This window comes from Narcine bancroftii, chromosome 12 (assembly GCF_036971445.1).
Source record: "Narcine bancroftii isolate sNarBan1 chromosome 12, sNarBan1.hap1, whole genome shotgun sequence".
In the NCBI taxonomy this organism is placed as follows: Eukaryota; Metazoa; Chordata; class Chondrichthyes; order Torpediniformes; family Narcinidae; genus Narcine; species Narcine bancroftii.
Window position 1 is genome coordinate 97638966 of NC_091480.1, and position 25426 is coordinate 97664391.

Genomic DNA, 25426 nt, shown 5'->3' on the forward strand with positions numbered 1-25426 from the left:
TCTCTGGATGCTGCGTGACCTGCTGAGTTCCTCCAGCATCTTTGTCTTTTAGGTAGATGCTTGACTCTGTCCTCTACCATTTTATATACTTCTGTAAGATTCCACCCCTCCCCCCAGCCTCTAACACTCCAGGACATTCTGGAACAATTCTGTTCTGTTCACTTGTCCTGTAGGCACTCGAGCATTTTCCATTGTCCCATGTGATCTTTTCAATAATGTATGTCGAAATGACACAGGGACAGAAAACAATAAATCAGCTCTTTGCAACTCGACACCATTTTTTGCTCGGGACACTTCCTCAGTGTGGAAGAACAGAGGGACCTTGGGGTCCAAATCCATAGATCTCTGAAGGTCACCGCACAAGTGAAAGAACAGTTAATAAGGCCTGTTGTCTGCTGGGCTTCACTAATTGTGGGATTGAGTTCAGGTGTCATGAGGTATGTTGCAGCTCTATAAAATTCTGGTAAGACCACACTTGGAATATGGTGTTCAATTCTGGTCACCTCAATATAAGAAGGATCTGGAAGCTATGGAGATGGTGCAGAGGCGATTTACCAGGATGTTATCTGGATTGGAAATAAGTCTTATGAGGTGAGGTTAGCAGAGCTGGGGGTTTTCCTTTGGAGTGAAGAAGGATGAGAGGAGACTTAATCAAAGTCTACAAGATTATGAGAGGCATAGATAAGGTAGGCAGTCAGCACCTTTTTCCCAAGGTGGGAGTAGCAAACCCCAGAGGACGTAAGGACAAAGGGAAGGGAAGAAAATTGAGGAGATACAGTGGTGAGTTTTTTTTACACAGAGTTAGAGTTATGGGTGACTGGAATGCATTACCAGGGGTAGTGGCTGAGGCTTGAACATTAGGGGCATTGAAGAGACACTTAGACAGGCACACAGATGAAAGAAAAATAGAAGGTTGTGAGGTAGGGAGGGTTATATAGATTTGATTTGCTATGAAAAATATGCTAAAGGAGAAATCTTCAGGACCAGATAACATTCCATTTGAACTGTATGAAGCATTAGAAGATTTTGGTGTAGAGAAATTAACAATTATATTGAATAGAATATAAAACAATGGCAAAGTACCAGAAGATTTTTTAAAGAGAGTATTCATTGCACTGGCAAAGAAACCAGGTGCAACAGAATGTGGACAACACAGAACAATTAGTTTAATGAGACTCCTCACATAAACTCTTCTTAGGATCATCCTGCTCAGAATAAGAAACAAAATTAAACCAGAGATCAGTGAAGGACAGTGCAGCTTTGTCGAATGCCACTGATATTCTCAGGAATATTATCGAAAGGTCAATAGAAGTACAACAAGACCTATTCTTCTGTTTCATGGACTGCAAAAGCCTTTGACACATTCAAAGTCTTCATCATGATGCTTAAAGATATTAATATCAACAGAAAAGATCTGAATAATTAATAATCTCTACTGGCAACAAATGCAGCCATACAGATAGACAACAAGATTGGTGAATATCATCCAATTACGCGAGGTGTCAGACAGGGTTGTATTCTATCACCAACTTGTTCTCCCTGTACAATGAAAACATCTTGAGAACTATACAAGACCTACCTGGAATAAGTATAGGAGGACACAATATCAACAACCTCCACTATGCAGATGATACAGTACTGATAGCAAACAGTAAAGGAAATTTACAGAAATTAGTATCTACCATCAACACAGGGAGTGAAAGACTTGGCCTAACTTTAAAAAAAACTTGAAGTAATGGTAATATTAAAGAAACCTGATATTCTAAATTGTAGGATCATATTGGGAAATGAAATCCTGAACCAAGTTCACAACTTCAAGTACCTTGGATCATGGGTAACATCTGATGGCAAATGCAAAATAGACATAAAAGCAAGAATATCAATGGCAAGAACGGCATTTATAGAAACGAGAAACATCCTAACGAACAAGAAAATAGAAATTGACGTCCGCTTTACAACTCTCAGCTGCTACATTCTTTCTGTATTGATGTATGGCTGCAAGTCATGGACCAAATGCAATGGAAAAAAGAATCAGTACAGCAGAGATGTGGTTCCTCAGAAGAATGCTCTGCCGACCATGTACGGACAGGATGGCAAACGAAGAAGTTCTACAAAGAACAAAAACAAAACATACATTACTTAAAAGAATCAGGAAACAGAAATCAAAATTCTTTGGATACATCATGCAAAGAGATACATTAGAACATTTAGTTACAACTGGAAAGCTGGAAGGAAAAAGAAGCCGAGGCAAATAGAGAATGAAAATGACAGATGGATTAACATCGTGGTTAGAATCAGGGGAGGTCACAACTATAATTCGGAGGATCAGAGACCGGGATGATGGAGAGACATGATTATCCATGCCGAACAGCAAGGCACCTGAATTATATATGGATGGCACAACATCATGGACTGAATGGCGTCTGCTGTAATGTTCTATGCTCTATGATAGAAGTCACAGTCAATGCATCTGCATTTTCACTCACAGTATCTGCGTCTCTGAGCACCGTCTTCTGCCGATCCTCTTGCTCGCCTTATTCCACTCGCCCATCTCCTGAGCTTCCTGAGCAGCTTAATTTCATGAACCATCCACGTTCTACATGCGTTGGCCTTGGAGGCTCTGCCCTCAAGATTCATCAGAAAAGAATATATGGAATGAATAGAATAAAATTATGAGAAGAGATTAGGTTTCAGCAGGCCAAGATGACTTGATAATCTAATTGGGTTGTTTGGGATGACTACAGGGTTTGATGGTGTCGACAGAGAGAATCTGTTTTTAATTTAATTTAATTTAGAGCTACAGCACGGTAACAAGCCCTTCTGGCCCATGAGCTATGCTGCCCCATTTCAACCCTGTGCGATTGTTTTTTGAGGGTAGAAGGAAAACGGAGCTCCCGGAGGAAACCCACACAAACGTGAGGAGAATGTACAAACTTCTGACAGCAGGGGTGGTCAAACTACATCCCCCACCCCCCCACCCATGTTGATGGGGCAATGTCAGCTTTCTTGAGGCTCATGTGCAGAACATCCTTGTAGCGTAGTCGCTGACGTCCTCGTTTTCGGGTACCACTGGAAAGTTGGCCATACATTATGTTCTCGGGCAGTCTTCCGTCAGACATTCTGACAATGTCAATGCAGTTGGGCTGATATCACCAAGGTTGAAACTGCTGGCATTCCAGCTCGAGAAAGGATCTCAATATTGGAGACCTTGTCTCGCCCGGTGATCTTCATCAGAGAGCATAAGTAACACTGCTGCAGTTGGTCAAGCTGACGTAAATGACTGATATGGGCACCACCATGAGTAAATACTGATGAGCTCTCTTCTCCCAGAGTCATGACCTTTATTTTAATGTTGGGCTCCCAGTATTACATTGGTTTGAATCTCATCCTTACACATGTTCGCAATGCTTCAAACCTTTTGAACAATTCGTTTCTGCTGTGATAACTTGATTGAGATGTGTTAATTAAAAAGAAGTTAAATATTTGTTGCATGCAATCTTTTGAACATCAATGGAAAAATTAATATGATTGACAACATTTCTGAAGGGCAATAATTAACACAGACCATTATATTTTAGAAACGATGACTCACTAATGCAGCACATAAGATGTCCAATTAATTGCCAAAACAGTTGGGTTTATTTAAAACACAATTTAAAATTTAATTTTTCTCTGAACATAATATCACAGCTGTCGTTGACCTTCTATAAGACAGTCCCTTTGTTTCATAATTTGTTAATTCTCAACTGGGTATAAAGGATAAAATGACACTAATTGGCACAAAATAGGTGACTTCACCATGTAGTCTGATTGGAAAAAAAATAATGAGATCTCTCAGTCAATCCTGGAGAAGTGACAACATTAGTGTTACCATAACAACCTTGCTGCCTGAGGAGGCATCTCCCGAATCTGGGCCTGAGTCAAATTCTTGAGCCTTAGTCGACAAGCTATTCAAGTTTTTGAACTCTTGTGCAGTCATTTCAGACCATACGGAACAGGCCATTTGGCCCAACTTGTCCATGCCGACCAAGTTGGCATTCTCAGCATGTTCCATTTGCCTGCATTTGAACATAAGAACAAAACAAATAGGAGCAGGAGTCGGCCATCTAGCTCGTTGATCATGCTCCGCCATTCAATGAAATCATGGCTGATCTAACGATAGGCTTATCTCCATCTACCTTCCTTTTCCCCATATCCCTTAATTCCCCGTCTATGTAAAAATCTATCCAACCTCATCTTAAATATATTCACTGAGGTAGCCTCCACTGCTTCAATGGGCAGTGAATTCCATAGGTTCATCACCCTCTGGAAAAAGTAGTTCCTCCTCATCTCCTTCCTAAATCTACCCTGGATCTTGAGGCTCTGTCCCCTGGTTCTAGTCGCCCCTACCAAAGGGAACACTTACCACCCTCTATCTTATCTATTGTTTTCATAATTTTATACATTTCTACAAGATCCCCTCCTATTCTTCTAAGTTCCAGTGAGTACCATCCCAGATGACTCGATCTCTTCTCATAACTCCCTCATCTCTGGAATCAACCTGGTGAACCTCTTCTGCACTGTTAAGGATTTAATACATTCCTTCCAAGCCCTCCTCTCCATATATCTATGCATGTGTTTTGATTGTCAAACTTATGGCCTCTTCTGCAGTTTCCTCTGGTAGCTTGTTCCAGGTACAGAGTGACAAAGTTTCTTCTCAGTCCTTCGTAAATCTCTCCCCTTAAACCTGAGACCCCCCCCCCCCCCCCCCGCCTCTCCCAGCTCTGAAAGAATCTTTCCTCTCTTCCCCATTAGTCCGCTGACTGTTTAGCTTCCTGTCTCACACCTTGCTGGATGATATTTCAATGGTTCCTTTATCTTAAGACATATCCCAGATCTCAGTCATCCTTTCCAACCACCTCCCACATCTCTTCTTTATCTCCCATTAACACCCCATTTTCTCCTCCACTACAAAGCCCATACATGTACTCATGTCATTCCAGGATGGCAGGCAATTCTGGCCCACTGCACAGACTCTTCGATAGATATCTACGCTGAAGAAGTTCTTCTGTCTTCAAAGGGAGTTCTGTGGAAGCCTCTCTCACTGCTCTGCCTCTACAGTTCCTGCTGCTTTCAAGCTATACGCCCTGTAATCCCTCAGACTTGCGTCAACAGCCATGTGTCTTCCCTGACTACTTACCTCCACTGCCATCTGGTGCCATAAAGTTTCCAGATCCATATTCAGGCCTATTTGGCTGCCACAAGGATCTCAGTGACCGGCACTGCATTGGCTGTTGGTCTCTTCGCTTATTTTGCCGAATTCTATGGACCACCTTCACAATCTGTGCACAGACACCAATGGAAACTCACTCTTGCTAACACAACTCTGGTCCTCACACACCACAACCTGCCATAGACCTCTCTTACACTTTATCCTCTGCTGGATCCATGCATTCAACCATCAGTTCTTCACTCACCTGGTGTCCATCGATGATCAGAAGCTTGCCTGCATGGAAGCTGCCACCTCTGTGACCCCAATCTCAGCTGTTCCCTCAACGGGAGCCTCTGATGCCTTCGGCTCATGTTCCTATCCCATGGATGCTGCGTGACCTGCTGACTTTCTCCAGCATGTTTGTATATTGCACAACTATTCCATATTGCATGTTTGACACTACCAACCAAGAACAAATATCTCACCCTGTTTGACCCTAAACACAAAGCCAATTTGCCTTCCCACTGATTCTGTGAGGCAAATCAGACTGATTAACCCTGTGCTGCTCAGCCAATCCCAGACTGAGCTTCTGCTCCCATCAAAGTCACGCTCATTAAACTGGGATTGGTTCCTCGATCTCCAACGCCTAATGTTTAAAACTCCCATCCTCATATTCAAATCCCTACATGAGCTCTCGATTCCCTACTTTCCTCAAATCTGTAAATCTCCAAAGATTCTTTTTCATTTTAAAATAGTTTTATTGAATTTAACAAAAACCCTGTACCCAAGGTAAACTAATGATAACGTAAATCAAATCAAATCATATACAATTGTAAATTAGAAGCATATCCATAATTAATATAAAACTTATTTCATTCAGGACATCAAATTCTATAATTATAATAATTAAACAATTATATCATAACTCGTACTATGTCCAAAAATTATATAAATAATACACATAAAATTCCCCTATATAGGATATTTTATTTTTCTCATGTGCTCATGTTGTTCTGTGATATGATCCATAATCTGAAATCTCCAAAGATTTTAGTTGCTTCCAAGATACTCACCATCTTCAACTCAACTTCAGTGTCATGTTTTTCACCAAAACACTTGAATTTCCTATGAACCACAAAATTCTTCAGATGCTGCAATTGTAGTAAAAACCCAAAAATGCTGGAGGTACTCAGCAGGTCTTGCAGATTCCATAAGAGGTAATAATATATGTTGTGTTCAAGAATAGGTTTGATGGGTTCAAAGAAAATCAAGGCTGGACACGTGTTATTAACAAACAGCGGAGAATTCACAAAAAGGCACACACGGGAATAACATACTAATAACTACACATCGGGTCCAAGTAAATCGCTGCTAAACATTCTGAACACCTGATCGGATTGCAAGGGTTAAACACACAATACCCATTCACCCACAGGCACAGCATATCAATGAACAAACTTGGTGCCTGCCACACTGACCACCGCCAGTGGGCTGATAACGCCTCAAACCGTGCATCTTGGCGCCTCACAGTTTGGCGGGCAGCAGCCTCCTTTGAAGAAGACCGCAGAGCCCACCTCACTGACAAAAGGCAAAGGAGGAAAAACCCAACACCCAACCCCAACCAACCAATTTTCCCTTGCAACCGCTGCAATCGTGTCTGCCTGTCCCGCATCGGACTGGTCAGCCACAAACGAGCCTGCAGCTGACGTGGACTTTTTACCCCCTCCAAAAATCTTCGTCCGCGAAGCCAAGCCAAAGAAGAAGAAAAAAAGAAGAAAATTAATTACAACTAATGTCAAATGAATCTGGTTTCCAGCATCGACCACAGCACGGGATCCGGTACGGTCCCATTCCATTCACCCCTCCAATGCCCACCAGCTGGACTTCAGTGCTGCTCTCAGGGCAGTAGTCCGATCACGTGACATGTTCAGTCCATCATGCGTCAGCCTCACCTGTGGGCAGATTTAACAATTGATTGACACTCAGAGGAACAATCACACATCAGCTGCACCAACCAATTGCACATCAGCCTCACATGAGGACAGATCTAACCCTTGATTGGCAGGTGAGGTCACTTCCGATCTCAGGCTGGAGAGGTTGCATGACCCTCCACAATCAACATTACAATATATAACCAATGTTTCAGGCCTGAGCCCTTTGTCAGTGTATGAACAGAAACCAGGCAAGTGCCTGAATGAAAAGGCTTGGGGAGGAGTGCAGGCCAACAGGTAAAAGGCCATTGGTAGTAATAGATAGAAGGGGAGGAGAGGAAAGGTGAGAATTGATTGAGGGAGGGGTGGCTCTGTGAATGCAGAGCTGGAGTAAAAGAGAGATTGAGAGAAAGCTAAAGGAATGGAGACATTGGGATGTGGGAAGGGGAGAAACCAGGAGATGGTAGGTAGGGGATGTAGTGAGGGTTGGGGTGGAGGAGGCTAATGGAAACTGGAGAGGCCAGATGGAATATGAAGTGTTGATCCTCTAATTTGTAGGGGTCTCAGTTTTTTTTCTTCATCTCTCCTCTTCTCCAAATTTTCTCCTTCAAAACATTGATTGAAGCCTACTAGTGTTACGTAGTGAAACCCAAAGTCTGCAATCACTTTGATTGCAGTAAAAACACACAGAAATGCTGGAGGAACTCTGCCGGTCTTGCAGGTAAAGATATATTACCAACATTTCAGGCCTGAGCCCTTCTTCCAGCAACTGATACCATATGGATTTTGCTTAGAAAATGAAAGTGTCAGATCAATTTGAGTAAAGAATGGAAAGAGTCGAATCATTTGTGGAAGTGATTTGTGGATCTCCTCCCAGTAGGAGCACAGATCAGTCAAACCATACATAAATCAGGAAATGAATAAATCAGTAAATGTAATTATCAAAGTTAATATAATGATCACAGAGATTTTAAACCTCATATGGACTGATAAATGAATTCTGCTAGAATTACACTGAAGCATATTGATAAAATACACCTAAGGGGACATGTGAGAATGCTGATGGTGAGCAGGGCTCCCTCAGGCCCTGATATATTTTCATTCTTTGGGGATTTGGAACCAGGGGTTGAGGAGATGTGTCACTTTGCCTGCCCTCGGATTCACGCTGGACAGAAAGCAGGAGGGCTTGCAGCTACTGAGGTTGATGGGAACGTCATCAGAGGAAGGGGCAAGATCCACGGACACTCGATGTCTCTGAAGGGACTCTCTCTCTTGCTTATCCTTCTTGTTTCGATAGGGATGCCGTGTTTATGACCAGCACTTTGTGAATCTTCAAAAGGCAAAGGAAAATATTTTTTGTGTGCATAATAATAAATGGAATCTTGATCGATCATGAGTTAATTCAACCAGGAATCAGATACTTTAGATTTATCCTCCTTCATGAGCAGCCGGATTAATAATCCTAAAGGTCCATGGTTCTTAACCTTTCTTTCTTTAAGTAAAAACGCAATGCTGGAGAAACTCAGCAGGTTAAATAGCACACTTTATAGAGCAAAGATAAAGATACATAACCAACATTTCGAGCTTGAGCCCTTCAGCAAGATATGAACAAAATGTAGGCAGGAGTCTGACTAAAATGGTGGGGGAGGGGCATGGGAGGAGCACAGTCCCACAGGCAGGAGGTAATAGGTGGATAAGAGAGAGAGAGCTCACCTGCAAACATTGGGAGGGGGATGGCTCTGTGAATGGAGAGGGAAGGGGTGGAGAGATGGAGGAAAGGAGACAGAGGGATAAGGAAGAGAGGGAGAATGGGAAGTGGGGTAGCATAAACCAGAGAAGTCTATGTTGATGTCATCCAGTTGGAGAGAACCCAGTTGAAATATTAGGTGCTGCTCCTCCAATTTACAGATGGCCTTGGTTTGGCAGTGCACGAGGTCATGGACAGACATGTTGACAAGGGAGTGGGGTGCAGAATTGAAAAGGTTAGCCATTGGAAGATTCCTGTTGTTGATGCAGACAGAGTGAAAGTGCTCAGCAAAGTGATCTTCCACCCTGCATCTAGGCTCTATGATGAAGAGAAGGCCACAACAGGAGCACCAGATGGACTGAACCCTCTGCAGTTTGTGGCAGTTTTCAGCGGAACAGTTCTTGTCCCTGGCAGGGTGCTTTCAAAGGTGCCCCATAGATGTGGCTAAGGGATGCAGGTGACATGCCAAGATTCATCAGGCTTCTGAGGAAGTAGAAGGGCTGATGTGCTTTCCTGGCCATTACATTGACGAGGGTGGACCAGGACTGGTTACTTGAGATGACTCTCACAGATTCACAAGTGAAATGTTGCTTCACTTGGACAGACTGTTTGGGATTCCGAACTTATTCATGGCAAACCATTCAAGGGGGGAATCTGATGATCTCGAGAGCCTTCCCTGACCACTGAAGAGATATTTGTTTTGTTTTGAGAATTTTTGGGTTTTTTTGTCAAATTTCTAATCTCGTTTTAATATTACTTGTTGATGATGAAGAAGAGTTTATTGTCATATAAATTGTACAATGAATATTGTTCCAAAATATTTGGGTTTTGTTTTTCAGAAATATGTGTCCTCACTACATCACCTGTAACAAGTCCATGGACCATGGGTTGAGAACTGCTATCACAGTAAAGAGGTTTGTGGGGAAGAGTGATTATAATATGGTAGATTTTATACTATTTATGAAATAATTTAGGAGACAGTGACTAAAGTTTAAGAGGTTTGTTATTTGCTCACATTAACTCCAGCCGTACTGATGAAACAGATCCACGCTTGATGCCATCGACTTGGCCTGACACTCAGCCATGTATCAATACACTTTCAACACAACAGTACCAAAGAATTGGACCCACCACCTCCTGTCCACCAGGCTGCAATCATTGAGGATTAGTGACAGCACCATGACCATCCCCAACACCAGGACCTCATGAGGGTCCCATCCCAGTGCACCCACAACTGTGTGGCCAAACACCATTCCACTTCATCTATAAATTTGCAGATGTCCTCACCGTCGTAGGCAGGATCTCTAAGAATGATGAAGTGGAATACAGAAAAGAGATAGAGAGACTTGTTGTTGGGTGCCAGGACAACAACCTCTCACTCAATATCTTCTGAGGGAAGGGTTGCTCACTCCCCTGTCTGCATCAAAGGTGCTGAGATGGAGATATTCGACTGCTGTATGTTCCTGTAGGTAAACATCTCAAGTAACCAGTCCTGATCCACCCTCATCAATGTAATGGCCGGGAAAACACATCAGCCCTTCTACTTCCTCAGAAGCCTGATGAATTTTGGCATGTCACCTGCATCCCTTAACAACATCTATGGGGGCACCTTTGAAAGCACCCTGCCAGGGACAAGAACTGTTCCGCTGAAGACTGCAACAAACTGCAGAGGGTTCAGTCCATCATAAATATGCTCCCCTCCATCGACTCCATCTATAACTCACACTTCATTGGGAAAGGAACTGAAATATTAAAATGCACATCCCACTCCGGCCACACTCTCCATCTTGGAAGAAGATTCATGAGTATGACATCATGTTCCACCACATGCAAATACAGTTTCTTTAATCAGACTCATGAGAGTTTAGGACAAGAGGGCACAACTCAGGACTGAAGGGCATCTGCTTAGAACAAAGGTGCGGATGAATTTCTTCAGTCAGTGGGTGGTAAATCTGTGGAATTTGTTGCTACAGGCAATTGTGGAGGCCAAGTCATTGGGTACATTTAAGGCAGAGATTGATAGGTTCTTGATTAGTCAGGGCAGCAAAGGTTATGGGGAGAAGGCCGGGCATTGAGGCTAAATCAGCTAATGATTAAATTGTGGGGCAAACTCAATGGGCTGGATATATTTCTGTTTTTTTGTCCTACTAATAAACTGCAAAATAGTAAAATTATGTTCCCTTTCCTCCACACCAACTAATCTGTATCTGTTACTTTTCATATTTGTGGTTTCATACTGTGCCTTGTTCGTGCTAAGTTTGAGATGTCCACTCTTCAGCTTCCATCATTGTATTTTTGGTACATGTGATAATAAACTTGAACAAAACAAGCAATGTGCACTGAGGGACATAGATAAAGAGGTAGTTAAGTAATGACAAGCATGTAAAAGAATAATTCACAACGTACATTCCTGAGAACGTTTCCACTGTAACTTATAAGCAAAGCATTAAAGAAGATTTATAATGTCACTAAAACAATTAATGAGACTAAAATAGAGAGGTTTTAGAAGTCAGTGAAGAAAGATAGAGATAAATTTAAACATGGTATGAAACGAGCAATTATGGAATCAGATTGTAAAAGCTTTCATTGGAATGGAAGAGTATGGAAAAAGGGAGGTGGCTTCTAACAGACAAGGGAAACATTATTGTGAGAAATTAAGGACAGGTGGTCTCGCATTGTGGTAGAGAATAAAAATCTTCAAGGTATGGTGAGAACAGGGCAACTTCAGAGGAACATGGACCTTAAGATAACACATCAGCAGGGATATCCTGAGATTGCAACCCTGAGACTTTATAATATCCAACACGTCAGGAAGTCACAATAAGAAAAGTGGGAGAGAGAAAAGAGTGGATTATGTTCAACTGACCAGCAGAGAGGAAAATATTAGCATCCACTGTCAGGGGTCAGTTAACAGGGCACTTGGAAAATCATGAATCTTTATCCAGTCAATATTGTTTAAGAAGAGATTACCAGGTAAGGAAAGAGATTTAAGGAAGTGCAAGATCCCTATTGAACCCAAGGGACCTCTCACCCAGAACAGCTTGAAGGAGTATTTGGGGCCTGTATTGAGGATCTTGGAGCCCTGTTGCCCTCCATAAACAGCACCGCCTCAGAAATAATTACCCCCCCCCCAACCTCCCCCCACACCTGTCCTATCAGCCAACTCCCACATCAACGTCATCAGCCACCTCAGATCTTATGGAATCAGAGTGGAAGCCAGTCAACCTCAATCCCAAGAGACCTTTAAGTAAATCTCTACATTTGGTTTTGAGGCTGTAACTAGAAGGATAAATAACTTTCAATGAGAGGCCACACAAGAACTCATTGAATAAAATAAGGACTCAGAGAGTTGTGAATGATACATTAACATGAAAGGAGGATGGGTTAACAGGCAGGAAGTACAGTATGGATTGATTAACATGCAGGTAGTGGTGTTTTGTGGAAACTGCCAAAATGTTTAGCCTGGAAGTCAGCCTGAAGAAAACTGAGGTCCTCCATCAGCCAGCTCCCCACCATGACTACCAGCCCCCCCACATCTCCATCGGGCACACAAAACTCAAAACAGTCAACCAGTTTACCTATCTCGGCTGCACCATTTCATCGGATGCAAGGATCGACAACGAGATAGACAACAGACTCGCCAAGGCAAATAGCGCCTTTGGAAGATTACACAAAAGAGTCTGGAAAAACAACCAACTGAAAAACTTCACAAAGATTAGTGTACACAAAGCCGTTGTCATACCCACACTCCTGTTCGGCTCCGAATCATGGGTCCTCTACCGGCATCACCTACGGCTCCTAGAACGCTTCCACCAGCGTTGTCTCTGCTCCATCCTCAACATTCATTGGAGCGACTTCATCCCTAACATCAAAGTACTCGAGATGGCAGAGGCCGACAGCATCGAATCCACGCTGCTGAAGATCCAACTGTGCTGGAAAGGTTACGTCTCCAGAATGGAGGACCATCGCCTTCCCAAGATTGTGTTATATGGCGAGCTCTCCACTGGCCACCATGACAGAGGTGCACCAAAGAAGAGGTACATGGACTGCCTAAAGAAATCTCTTGGTGCCTGCCACATTGACTACCGCCAGTGGGCTGATCTCGCCTCAAACCATGCATCATGGCGCCTCACAGTTCGGCGGGCAGCAACCTCCTTTGAAGAAGACCGCAGAGCCCACCTCACTGACAAAAGACAAAGGAGGAAAAACCCAACACCCAACCCCAACCAACCAATTTTCCGCTACAACCGTGTCTGCCTGTCCCGCATCGGACTTGTCAGCCACAAACGAGCCTGCAGCTGACATGGACATTACCCCTCCATAAATCTTCGTCCGCGAAGCTAAGCCAAAGAAGAAGAAAGTGGTGTAATCACTGGTTAACAGGCATTAAGTGGAATAAGTACTGATTAGCAGGCAGGAAGTGGTATAAGGACAGGTTGATAGGGAGAAAGTTGTGTAAAGACGGGTTAACAGGCAGGAAGTGGTGTAATAACAGAATAACAGGCAGAATGTGGTGTATGGACCGGTTAACAGGCAGAAAATGGTATAATAACATGTTAACAAGCAGGACCTGGTGTATGGACCGGTTAGTAGGCAGGATGTGATGTATGCACTGGTTAACAGACAGGAAGTGGTGTAATAACAGGTTAACAGACAGTAAGTGGTGTATGGACTGGTTAACAGGCACCGGTAGGAATAGATGGCTCATTTTTAGTTTGGTTTTAACTGTGAGGCCTTGCAAGAATCAATATTCAAGTCATTCACGGCTATTTGCAAATAATGTATTGCTTAGGTAAAAGAAAGAAGAGGAAGTGTGTAGACATTTGCAATGATACACAACTGAGTGAGAAATGATCTAACATTCAATTTCACCAAGCAATTAGGGAAGTAATTGATATGTTAATTTCCTTCCACAATAGTAATAAAGTGAAGAAACCCTGCTGTAACTATCAAGGGTGTTAGCGTGGTGACATATGGAGTTTTAAGTTTCAAGTTTGTGGTCGCATTATACTTGGTACAGTGAGAAGGGTTTTCTATGAGCGGTCTAGCAAGTCAATTCTAACATTTATACAGCCTTCAAAGTAGCAGGGCAAAAGCACGGTGAAAGAGCACATGGTTACAATGAAAAAGATTGAAAAGTACACAGCAAGAGTAGCGTGAGAGGACCACTGAGGGGTTCACTCAGGAGCCTGATGGTTGTGGGGAAGAAACTGGCTTTGACTGTATCAGAGCCAGCACCACCAGGCTGAGGAACAGCTTCTTCCCACGGGCAGTGAGAACATTGAACGATCAAAGGAACTGCTCACACTCACCCTCCGAGACTCTCATATTTACAAAACAATATTTATTTGTATATGAATATGTCCTGCATGTACATTGTTTGTACATTTATATCTGGTTGTGTGTCTGCGTGTTTTGCATCGATGACCGGAGAACACTGTTTCATCAGGTTGTACCTGTGCAATCAGATAACAATAAACTTGACTTGGTGCACACTATCACACCCTTCAACCTTCTCCCCAGTGGAAGGAAGGAGAACAGAGTGTGTCTGGGGTGTGATGGGCTCTCAGTATGTTAGCTGTCTCACCAAGGCAGCGGGAGATGTAGATGGAGCTGACAGAGGGGAGGGAGGTTCTGAGCTCATTCTCCATCTTTTGGAGCTTCTTCCAAAGAAGTTCAGATGTGATGCAATCAGCTCAAATGCTATTGATGGTGCAACATAGAAATCATCGAGGCACATTCTGGACTTCCTTAGTCTTATCAGATAGAAGAAGCACTGGTGTGTGTACTTGATCATTGTGACAATCTGGTCGGGTCATTTGAAATGTCTAGTTCCAGGAACTTGATGCTATTTACTGATTCCACCAGCATCAATGATGTGGACAGGGGCATGGGTTCTACCCCACCACTCTCCCCTAAATGCTATGGTCAGTTCCCTTGTCTCAATGATGTTGAAAGAGAGATTTTTTGTCTTGCCGCCCTACCACGTCCTTGAGGAGTCCTGATGTTGCACATGATCGTGGAGGAGTTGTTGTTCCCCCTCTTCACTGATTGGTGCTGACAGAATGTCAAAGATCCAGTTTCAGAGGTGCCTGCTGAGGGCTAGATCCTAAAGTTGGGGGACAATGGAATTGAACAGCCATTCTCAACGGGGATGCTGGGGGCCTCAGCACATTGGGGGGGGGGGGGGGGGAATGGATTGAAATCATAAAATGTTTTATGTTTTTTATGTAGTGGGTGGGAAAGAAGTATGGAAGAAACGAGGCCATTTTGAGCAGAGTCCTAAGGGGGCCATAGCCAAAACGAGGTTGAGAATGACTGTTATAGAAGCAGGTCAAGGCTGACTGGGAAGCTGGAGTTGATGAAAGCCCTGACCAGCCTCTTAAAGCACTTCTTGATGGTGGATGTCATTTAGGCCCATTATTATGCTTTTTACATGTTCATGCTTTGGAAAGCTGACCTGACAGTGATCATAGGTGCAGGAGCACACGAGACAGTCAAAGCCATCGTAGAACACATCTACCTCATCAGGGAGAGGTACGCTGTCACACATTATGCTGCCAAGCTTTGCTCTGTTCTGCGCGATTGCATGCTTTCCCACCAAGTGTCCATGATGCTCCCATGGGACTCGAGCCTGGAACAGAACTGCTCTTTGACTTCCCAGGTGACCTTGCATGGATCACATCTGAACTCCTGACTTGAATGCCTGCAAAGACCCAAATCAAGTGGACATGGAGAAGATATTTGCAGCGGTGAAGTGTCTAGAACCTGAGAGCACAGCCTCAGAATAAAAGGACATGCCTTTTAGAACAGAGATGAGGAAATATTTCTTCAGCCAGACGGTGGTGACTCTGTAGAATTCTTTGCCACAGTTGGCTGTGGAGGCAAGTCATTGGGTGGAGTTAAAGCAGAGGCTGATGGGGTTTTTGATTAGTAAGGGTGTAAAAGGTTGCAGGTAAAAGGCAGGACAATGGGGTGGAAAGGAAAAATGCATCAGCCATGATTCGAATCACAGAGCAAAATGATGGCTGAATGGCCTAATTCTTCTTCTTCTACATCTTATGTACCTAGCCTCCAGTAGTGAATCAACATCATGGTCCATCCATGGTTTCCAACTGGGCAATACCTTCAATTGTCTTCTTGTTCAACCCCTCTTCTGCACACTTACCAATGAAGTTGATCACGCCAGGAGTATATTCATCAAGATTGTTCCTTGAATGCAGAGCAGTCAACAGACTTGAAACAGTCATGCAGGATATCATCTGATTTCTCCAACCATCAATGGATGACTCTTCATTTGTCTGTCATCATCATTCTCATGGCTATTCCTCGAGGTCGAGGATGATGGACTTCACTGATCTATTTATGGACTCTCAAATGGCTTATGAATCCAGTCTTGGCTTTGTAAGATCTTCCACATTCAGGACAGGTTGTTCCAGATGGCAGATCAAGCCTTGGTTGTTGCTGCTTCTCTTTCCATTTTCTTCCATTTTCTTCTAGTTCTGCACATCTGTTGGCTTCGAAGGTGGCTGTTCCTTCTCAGATGATGGTTTGCCAGAGTTTCCTGTCCTTGGCATTGGTTTCCCAATTATTGATGTCGATGTTACATTTCTTCATGTTGGATTTTAAGTCATCTTTGAATCCCTTCTGTTGTGCACTTCTTTTACAATTGCCCTCTTTAAGGTGGGAGTAGTAGATTTGTTTCAGCAGATGTTCATCTTCCATCCGAACAGCATGACCCCTCCATCTTAGTTGGTTTTTAATGATGTAGGCTTCAATGCTTGTTGTTTTTGCTTCATTTAGCACACTGTTGTTAATTCTTTTACCTTCCCAGTTGATATTTAAGATGTTCCAAAGACAGCTTTGATGTAATTTTCAGGTGCCTTCAGATGTCGTTGGTATGTTGACCAGGTTTCCAATGCATTATGAAGCGTTGTGATCACCACTGCTTTATACACTAACGTTTTGGTGTCCGTTCAAATGTCGTGATCATAAAAGACTCTTATTGAGAGACGTCTAAAAGCCGTTCCAATGCATTTAAGATTATGTTGGATCTCGTCATTAAGGACGACATTGGAAAAGAAACATATGTCTGTACAATCTGCATGATCGGTCTATTCCCTGAAAAAAGGATAACCTTGGCTTAGTGTCAGTTCAGCAGAGTGTACATGGGTCTCAGGATTCAGGGCTTACGTGGAGTTAGGGTACCCCAGAGTTTTGGAAAATCAGGCGCTATCTCATTGAATCCAACATCATCAGTAAGTCCTTGGACAGAGTGGACATTGGGGAAATGTTCCTCTCAGCACTAGAACAGAACTCGGGGGCCGCAGTCTCAGAATAAGGAGTCAGCCTGAGACCTGAAGAGATGGGAAATTCAACGAGCTCTGAGTCTTTTGGATTCCATGCCCTAAGGTCCTGTTATCTCTCAGTTGTTGATAGGTTTTAGAGAGAGAAGGAGGCAAATAGTCTGGACAAGTTGTTGACAGGGAGAGGTCCGATCAACTAAACTTTACTGAATGATGAAGCAGGCCACAGGAAACAGACGAGCCACTCTTGGCCTCCATCATCTCAGTCTACCCCTCCCACTTCCCGGGAAAGCTGCCAGCATATTAAACTCCACCCCTGTCCCATTCTCTTCCCCCACCAACTGCTGCCAGCCACAGGTACCTGAGCTTGAAAACATGAACCCGTAGGTTCAAGAACGGTTGCTGTCCTCAGACTCTTAACAGAACCTCTCATTGGTAAAAGATTATATCCTTTCACTGTTTTAAGTGTTTTTTTCTCAACACCCTGCACTTTACCTCTGTAACGCTATACCTCAAACTCTTTGACTTACTGTCACACTACACCCTGCATTTTTATTTTTATTATTGCACTATCTGCCATACTTAAATGTGGGTTGACATGCCTGGATTGCACACAAAACAAAGCTTTTATCTGCATCGCAGCACTTCTGAAGATAAACATTTTAATTCAATTCACAATGTATGTTATGTTTTGACATTTGTAAATTTCTCTCAAAATGATTTGGAGACACTCGATTGGTGTCTTTGAAAGGACTCTTTTTCGCTTCTCTTTCTTTACTTGGTGGGGGCACCAGGTAAGGCTAGTAGTGCCTTTTTGTGTGTCTTTGCACAAACAAAAGTTGACACATAACAATAAAGGAATCTTTTTGGCTGATGGTACTTCTGTGAAGAAACATTTGACCTTGTTTTTATATTAACACTACCATATAAATTCAGACTGTTATTCAGTCTGCTTCACCTGTCCTCAAGCATAACATTATACATCCAAGGTAGAAAACCTTCCATCCAGTCGGCAGAAATGTACCTCCATTACTAGACTAGACCCCAGCACCTGTATTCTTCACATCCAACATCCTTTACCTTGAACACAAAGTTCACAAAAATAGAGCAAAGGGAAAAGTGTTGGGAGAGTCTCAACGCATCCATGAAGCATTGACTTTACTCAGTCTCTCTCACTCCAACAGAGCAGAGCTCTTGGCTTACATCCTCAATACAGCAGAACATGGATGTATTTTTCATGAGCCACTTTTGCTCGTCAGTCTTGAAGGAAACGAGTGCACTCCATTCTCAAGCAACTTACTAACTAACATCTCACTTTCCTTTATACATATTTTAATGAGTTCTGAAGATTGCACTTGTTAAGGGATTGCATTCAAAAAGGAAATATTTTCCCTTTATCATTTCATGAAATGTCAGGGGAAGTGTCTGTTATTATCCTGTGTTCTAATGCTGTCTCTTCTATTAGTCTGTGCCGCTGGATATAAGGAAAAGAGCGATAACAAGATGTAGCTGAACTTTGTTTGCCAGAGGAATTTAATCATAAATGCTTAAACATAATTTTCCATTAAATTTAAATTTTATTTACAGTACGGCAGAAGCTGATTCCATGCCACAAAATTACACCAAATTAACCTGCAACCCCAGAGGTGGGAGGAAACTGGGGCACCCAGGGAAAACCCCTACAGGTCATGGGGAGAACATTCAAACTCCTTCCTGGCAGTGTTGAATTCAAACCTGCGTCATTTACAACCACTTTGGTGTATATTTTCACCTAAATAATATAGGTAGTGCCACTGCCTTGCAATCCTGACCTCGCAAGCCGTCCATGAGCAGTTTGTACGTTCTCCCAGAGACTGGGTGGGCTTTGTCTGGGTGCGCCACTTTCCTCATGCATTCCCAAGGCATGTGTATTAGTGGAAGAATGGCCCACTGTAAATGGCCTCTTGTGTGGTGGAATCTCAGGGAAAGTAAAAATATGATGCTGGAGAAACTCAGAAGGTCCAGCAACGCACTTTATGTAACATTTCTGGATTGAGCCCTTCGAGTCTCAGGCACCTGCCTACATTTTGCTCATACCTTGATGAAGGCCTCAAGCACAAAATGTATTTTTATTTTTGACCTGCTGAATTTCTGCATCATCATTTTTTAACTTCAATCATGGTATTTGCAGACTTTTGTGTTTTATTCAGGGAAGGTTTATAGAAATAGCATTAGATTAGTGCAGGCTGAGAGTAAATTGGTGTTTCTGTGCTGTATGATCAGACTCAATTAATGCATTGCCATTCCTAAATCATTCTTACACACACGTTCGAGGCTGTAGAAGTTTGGATCTGGGGCAACACACAATCCGCTGGAGGAACTCAGCAGGTCCAGCAGAATCAGTGGGAGAATGAATATAGCTGATGTTTTGGGCTGGAACCTTTCACCTTGTCTGACCCAATAAAGGTTTCCAGCCCAAAGTAATGACTGTACTTTTACTCCTGGACCCGCTGAGTTCCTCCAGGAGATTTTGCTTTGATCCTGATTCGAGATGGTGCCTGCAAATTTCATTCATCCCTGTTACACCACTCCATTCCCTTACTCACCTGACTGCTGCCCACCTCCCTTGCACCTCTGTTCTCCATACTCCACCTCACCTCTCTTGGAATCTGGTTTGCACCATCCCGGTTGTAAACCTCTAATCTTTCTTTGACAATTGCCTTGACATCTTCAATTCCCCTGATCTCTGCAGCCTCCCCACAACTCTACAGTTTGAGATTTCTTTCTTGTAAAATTCCCAGTACAGACTTGCCATATGCCCACTACATCACATTTAATTTCAATTTAGACATAGATTATCATTCATTTATGATCTCTGGAGAATACTGATTCCTCTGCCTGACAACAGTATGAGGCTCTCAAAGTCTGCAGTGGTTCCAGGGCAAGGAAAGGGAAGTAAATGCTGATCTTGTGATCAACAATCTTCTTGCCGGTAACTAAAACCAGGCCTGGATTAACCGTTAAGCAAAATAAGCACGTGCTGAGGGCACTAAGGGATGGGGACCCCAAAGAGATTTTTCCAGTGCTGGATTTAGCATGGTGCAGCTGAACTAGGGCCCCACAAAAAGGGGGCCCCATTATAAATGGAGAAAAACATAAATATATAGGTTATAATTAATATAGTTGTGGGGTCTGGCCTGGAAGAAAACAGGATTTTAATCTCTTATTTCACATTAATGTCTTGTCAATTAGACAATGAAAGAGTCGAGGGGGAACCATTGTTGGGCTGTGCTTAGGGCATCAGTTGGCCTTAATCCAACCCTGACTAAAATATATTCTCAAAAGGGCTGGAGAAACTCAGCAGGCCACACAGCATCTGTTGGACCCTCTCCCTAGTCTCTCTCTTTCCCTATCCCTGTCTCCTTTCCTCCATCACCTCACCCCCTTCCCTTCCCTCTCCGCAGAGCTATCCCTTCCTCCTAATCACCTGTGCTTTTTTTATCTTCTGCCCTTCCACCCATATCCACCTCTGGCCTCTTCTTACCTGTTAGCCCGTGCTGCTCCCCCACCCCCATCCTCCCTCTGCTCTTCTCCTTCCCCTGTCTTTTTATTCAGGCGCCTGCCTGTTTTTTTTTGCTCAAACCTTGATGAAAGGCTCAGGCCCAAAATGTTGGTTACCCTTTTAATTCCTATGGATGCTGCTGAGTATCAACAGCATCTTTGTGCATTGCAGCGTCTGCAGACTTCTTGTTTAATCAAAAATATATCCCATGGGTTCGACCTGTAATGTTCTAACCTGCAATGTTCTTACCATGTGATTTAGTCTTAGAATGGGTAACTTCCAAAGATCTTGTTTGCACTTTTGTTTTAAACGTAAAACAGGATAGAATAAATCAAAATTATAGCTGTTGACTAATCAATAAAGATTGATTTACATTGAAGAAGGGCTCAGGGCTGAAAGGTTGGTTATATAACTTTACCTCCAATGGACACTGCAAGACCAACTGTGCTCCTCCAACATTTTTGTGTTTTTAATAAAGATTGATGTCGGAAGAGATAAAATCTCCATTATTGTTGTTTCATGTGACTACCAGAACAGTTGAAAGCAAGTTGCCATGACTAATGAGAGACTTCATGCTTTTTACAACAAAATGACACTGTGAAGGAGTAATTACTTTGCTTCAGTTCAGAGGCAATTCTTTCTGCAATTTTGATCCCCACTTACCTTGTGAGTATCAGGCATCCTACCAGTGGTCCAGAGAATCTGTAGCATGTGGATCAGCTGAGCTCATTGAAACTCAGCTCAGACAAGCACGAGCCCTCCGTTGCCCATTTCTATCCTTGCTAATGCCTGTGACTAATGCCTCTTTACTATCTTCTTCAGCATGATGCTGAAACAAGCCATGAAAGACCTCAACAATGAAGACTTTACATCCGGTACCGGACGGATGGCAGTCTCTTCGATCTGAGGCGCCTGCAAGCTCATACCAAGACACAAGAGCAACTTGTCCGTGAACTACTCTTTGCAGATGATGCCGCTTTAGTTGCCCATTCAGAGCCAGCTCTCCAGCGCATGACGTCCTGTTTTGCAGAAACTGCCAAAATGTTTGGCCTGGAAGTCAGCCTGAAGAAAACTGAGGTCCTCCATCAGCCAGCTCCCCACCATGACCACCAGCCCCCCCCACATCTCCATTGGGCACACAGAACTCAAAACGGTCAACCAGTTTACCTACCTCGGCTGCACCATTTCATCGGATGCAAGGATCGACAAAGAGATAGACAACAGACTCGCCAAGGCAAACAGCGCCTTTGGAAGACTACACAAAAGAGTCTGGAAAAACAACCACCTGAAGAAACACACAAAGATCAGCGTGTACAGAGCCGTTGTCATACCCATGCTCCTGTTCAGCTCCGAATCATGGGTCCTCTACCGGCATCACCTACGGCTCCTAGAACGCTTCCATCAGTGCTGTCTCCACTCCATCCTCAACATTCATTGGAATGACTTCATCACCAACGTTGAAGTACTCGAGCTGGCAGAGTCCGCAAGCATCGAATCCACGCTGCTGTAGACCCAACTGCGCTGGGTGGGTCACGTCTCCAGAATGGAGGACCATTGCCTTCCCAAGATCGTGTTCTATGACAAGCTCTCCACTGGCCACCGAGACAGAGGTGCACCAAAGAAGAGGTACAAGGACTGCTTAAAGAAATCTCTTGGTGCCTGCCCCATTGACCACCGCCAGTGGGCTGATCTCGCCTCCAACCGTGCATCTTGGCGCCTCACAGTTTGGCGGGCAGCAACCTCCTTTGAAGAAGACCGCAGAGCCCACCTCACTGACAAAAGACAAAGGAGGAAAAACCCAACACCCAACCCCAACCAACCAATTTTCCCTTGCAACCGCTGCAACCATGCCTGCCTATCCCGCATCGGACTTGTCAGTCACCAACGAGCCTGCAGCAGACGTGGACATACCCCTCCATAAATCTTCGTCCGTGAAGCCAAGCCAAAGAAAAATGCCTGTGACTCAGCAGGAGTGCTACAGTGTTATACAGCACAGACACAGATCTCAAGAAGGTAGCAACATCATAAAGGACCCCACTATCTCTGGTCACAACATCTTCTCACTATTACCTTCAGGTAGAAGGTACAGAAGCCTGAAAACCAGCACCTCTAGGTTCAGGAACAGTTTCTTTCCAACAACTATCAAACTCCTAAACTTCCCCTTGTTGTTCTATTCTTGGACTGTTCTGACATGACAGAAGGACTGTCAGTAGTATTGTGACACCATTGTTTTCTTGCACTATGGTAACTGAGGAGATTTATAATCTTTCTGACATGTTTTTTTAGACATACAGCACTGTAACAGCCATTTCAGCCCATGAATCTGTGCCACCCAATTTACACCCAATTAATGTACAACACCAGTACGTTCCGAACTGTGGGAGGAAACCAGAGCCTCTGGGGAAATCCCATGCAGACATGGGGAGAATGTACAAATTTCTTACAGACAATGCGAGTTTTGAACCCTGGTGCCAATTCCTGGCACTGTGAAGGTATTGAGTTACCTCCTGCACCAGCCAGGCCACCCTAAATTTAGATTTATTATTTCTTTTCTATTTAGTTTAATGTATACTATTTTAAATGATTTTTTAACTAAGTACCTGTTTGACTTCAGCAAGAATTTCAGTGCATATGTACATAGTATTATGTATATGACAAATAAATTCATTCTCATTCACATCCATGTCCACCACGTGGCTACCTGAGCTGGTCTCATTTGCCCACAATTAGTCCACTAAACCTCCCATGCCTGTCTTTTAAACTCTACCACTTCTTTGATGCTAGGTGTTAGTGGGCTAGTCTGGGTACATTACAGCGCCACATTTTTCCAAGTATTCATTTTCAGAATGTGTGTACATTGCTCTATCCCTGGATGTGCCAAGAATAAGGTCTTTGTGATGAATCTACTCCCAAAGTGTTGAGAGATCTTGGCAGTGGTTTAATCATGCCAACTAAATAAAAGAGCTGAATATTATTTAAATGGTGAAAAACTACAGCATGCTGTTGTGCAGAGGGACTTGGGAGGGCTTGTGCATGAATTGCAAAAAGTTAGGTTGCAGGTGCAGCAGGTTATTAAGAAGGCAAATGGAATGTTGGCCTTCATCGCTAGAGGAATTGAATTCAGGAGTAGGGAGGTAATGTTGCAACTGTATAAGGTAGTGGTGAGACCGCACCTGGAGTCCTGTGTCCAGTTCTGGTCTCCATATTTGAGGAAGGATATACTGGCTTTGGAGACGGTCCAGAGGAGGTTTACTAGGTTGATCCCTGGGATGAAGGGGTTGACTTATGATGAAAGATTAAATCGTCTAGGATTGTATTCGCTCGAGTTCAGAAGAATGAGAGGAGATCTTATAGAAACATATAGGATTATGAAGGGTATGGATAGGATAGATGTTGGAAGGCTTTTTGAGCTGGCTGGGGAAACTAAACGAGAGGACACAGTCTCAAGATTCGGGGGAGTAGATTTAGGACAGAGATGAGGAAAAATAGTTTTTCCCAGAGAGTAGTGAATGTTTGGAATTCTCTAACCACGGAAGTGGTTGAGGCTGCCTCATTAAACATATTTAAAATTCGATTAGATAAATTTTTACATGATAGAGGAATTAGGGGATATGGGGAGAAGGCAGGTAGGTGGAGTTAGGTCATAAATTAGATCAGCCATGATCTTATTGAATGGCAGAGCAGGCTCAATGGGCCATTTTTGGCCTACTCCTGTTCCTACTTCCTATGTTCCTATAACTGTTTCCGTAGGCTCCTAGAACGCTTCCACCAGCGTTGTCTCCGCTCCATCCTCAACATCCATTGGAGCGCTTTCATCCCTAAAGTCGAAGTACTCGAGATGGCAGAGGTCGACAGCATCGAGTCCACGCTGCTGAAGATCCAGCTACGCTGGGTGGGTCACGTCTCCAGAATGGAGGACCATCACCTTCCCAAGATCGTGTTATATGGCGAGCTCTCCACTGGCCACCGTGACAGAGGTGCACCAAAGAAAAGGTACAAAGACTGCCTAAAGAAATCTCTTGGTGCCTGCCACATTGACCACCGCCAGTGGGCTGATATTGCCTCAAACCGTGCATCTTGGCGCCTCACAGTTTGGCGGGCAGCAACCTCCTTTGAAGAAGACCGCAGAGCCCACCTCACTGACAAAAGGCAAAGGAGGAAAAACCCAACACCCAACCCCAACCAACCAATTTTCCCCTGCAGCCGCTGCAACCGTGTCTGCCTGTCCCGCATCGGACTTGTCAGCCACAAACGAGCCTGCAGCTGACGTGGACTTTTACCCCCTCCATAAATCTTCGTCCGCGAAGCCAAGCCAAAGAAAGAAATAACAGTTTCCTTACTAGGCCTTATGTTTACGTGATGAATGTTAAATGGCACCCATTCACAGGTGTAAACCAGACTAATGGCTCAAGGCTTGGGACAATAAAACCACAAGAGAGAGTACCAGAATTAGGCCATACGTTCCATCGGTATGTTTCAATGAGATCTAGCAAGTCCAGGCCCAGTCATCAAATACTCCTTGTACATTAACCCTCTCATCCCCCCGATCATTCTTGTAAACCTCCTCTGGTCCCACATTGTGCACCACTGAATGGCCCTTTGCAGGGACAAGGCCTTTGCTGTGTAAGCTTCTTCCATAAATCAAAACTATTTATTATTATGTCCCTAGAAACTGGACTTCATCTTTAGTTGGGAAACTAAATATATTCT

The 25426-nt window shown here is 43.6% G+C and overlaps 1 protein-coding gene and 1 long non-coding RNA gene across 4 annotated transcripts in view; one reads left to right on the forward strand and one right to left on the reverse strand.

Annotated features, from left to right (window-relative positions):
* The window catches only part of LOC138746732 (integrin beta-3-like), a 207418-nt gene that overhangs the window by 36353 nt on the left and 145639 nt on the right, over positions 1-25426 (forward strand). For all 3 annotated transcript variants that reach the window (XM_069905068.1, XM_069905070.1, XM_069905071.1), the window contains one exon: positions 9709-9783. The gene's annotated coding sequence lies outside the window, so the exon portion shown is untranslated. The remainder of the gene's footprint in view (positions 1-9708; positions 9784-25426) is intronic.
* On the reverse strand, positions 1898-22882 carry LOC138746734 (uncharacterized). The gene is made up of 3 exons (XR_011347082.1): positions 22787-22882; positions 2487-2620; positions 1898-2108 (listed from the first exon to the last, which is right to left on the reverse strand). It is a non-coding gene; the product is annotated as an uncharacterized lncRNA (long non-coding RNA).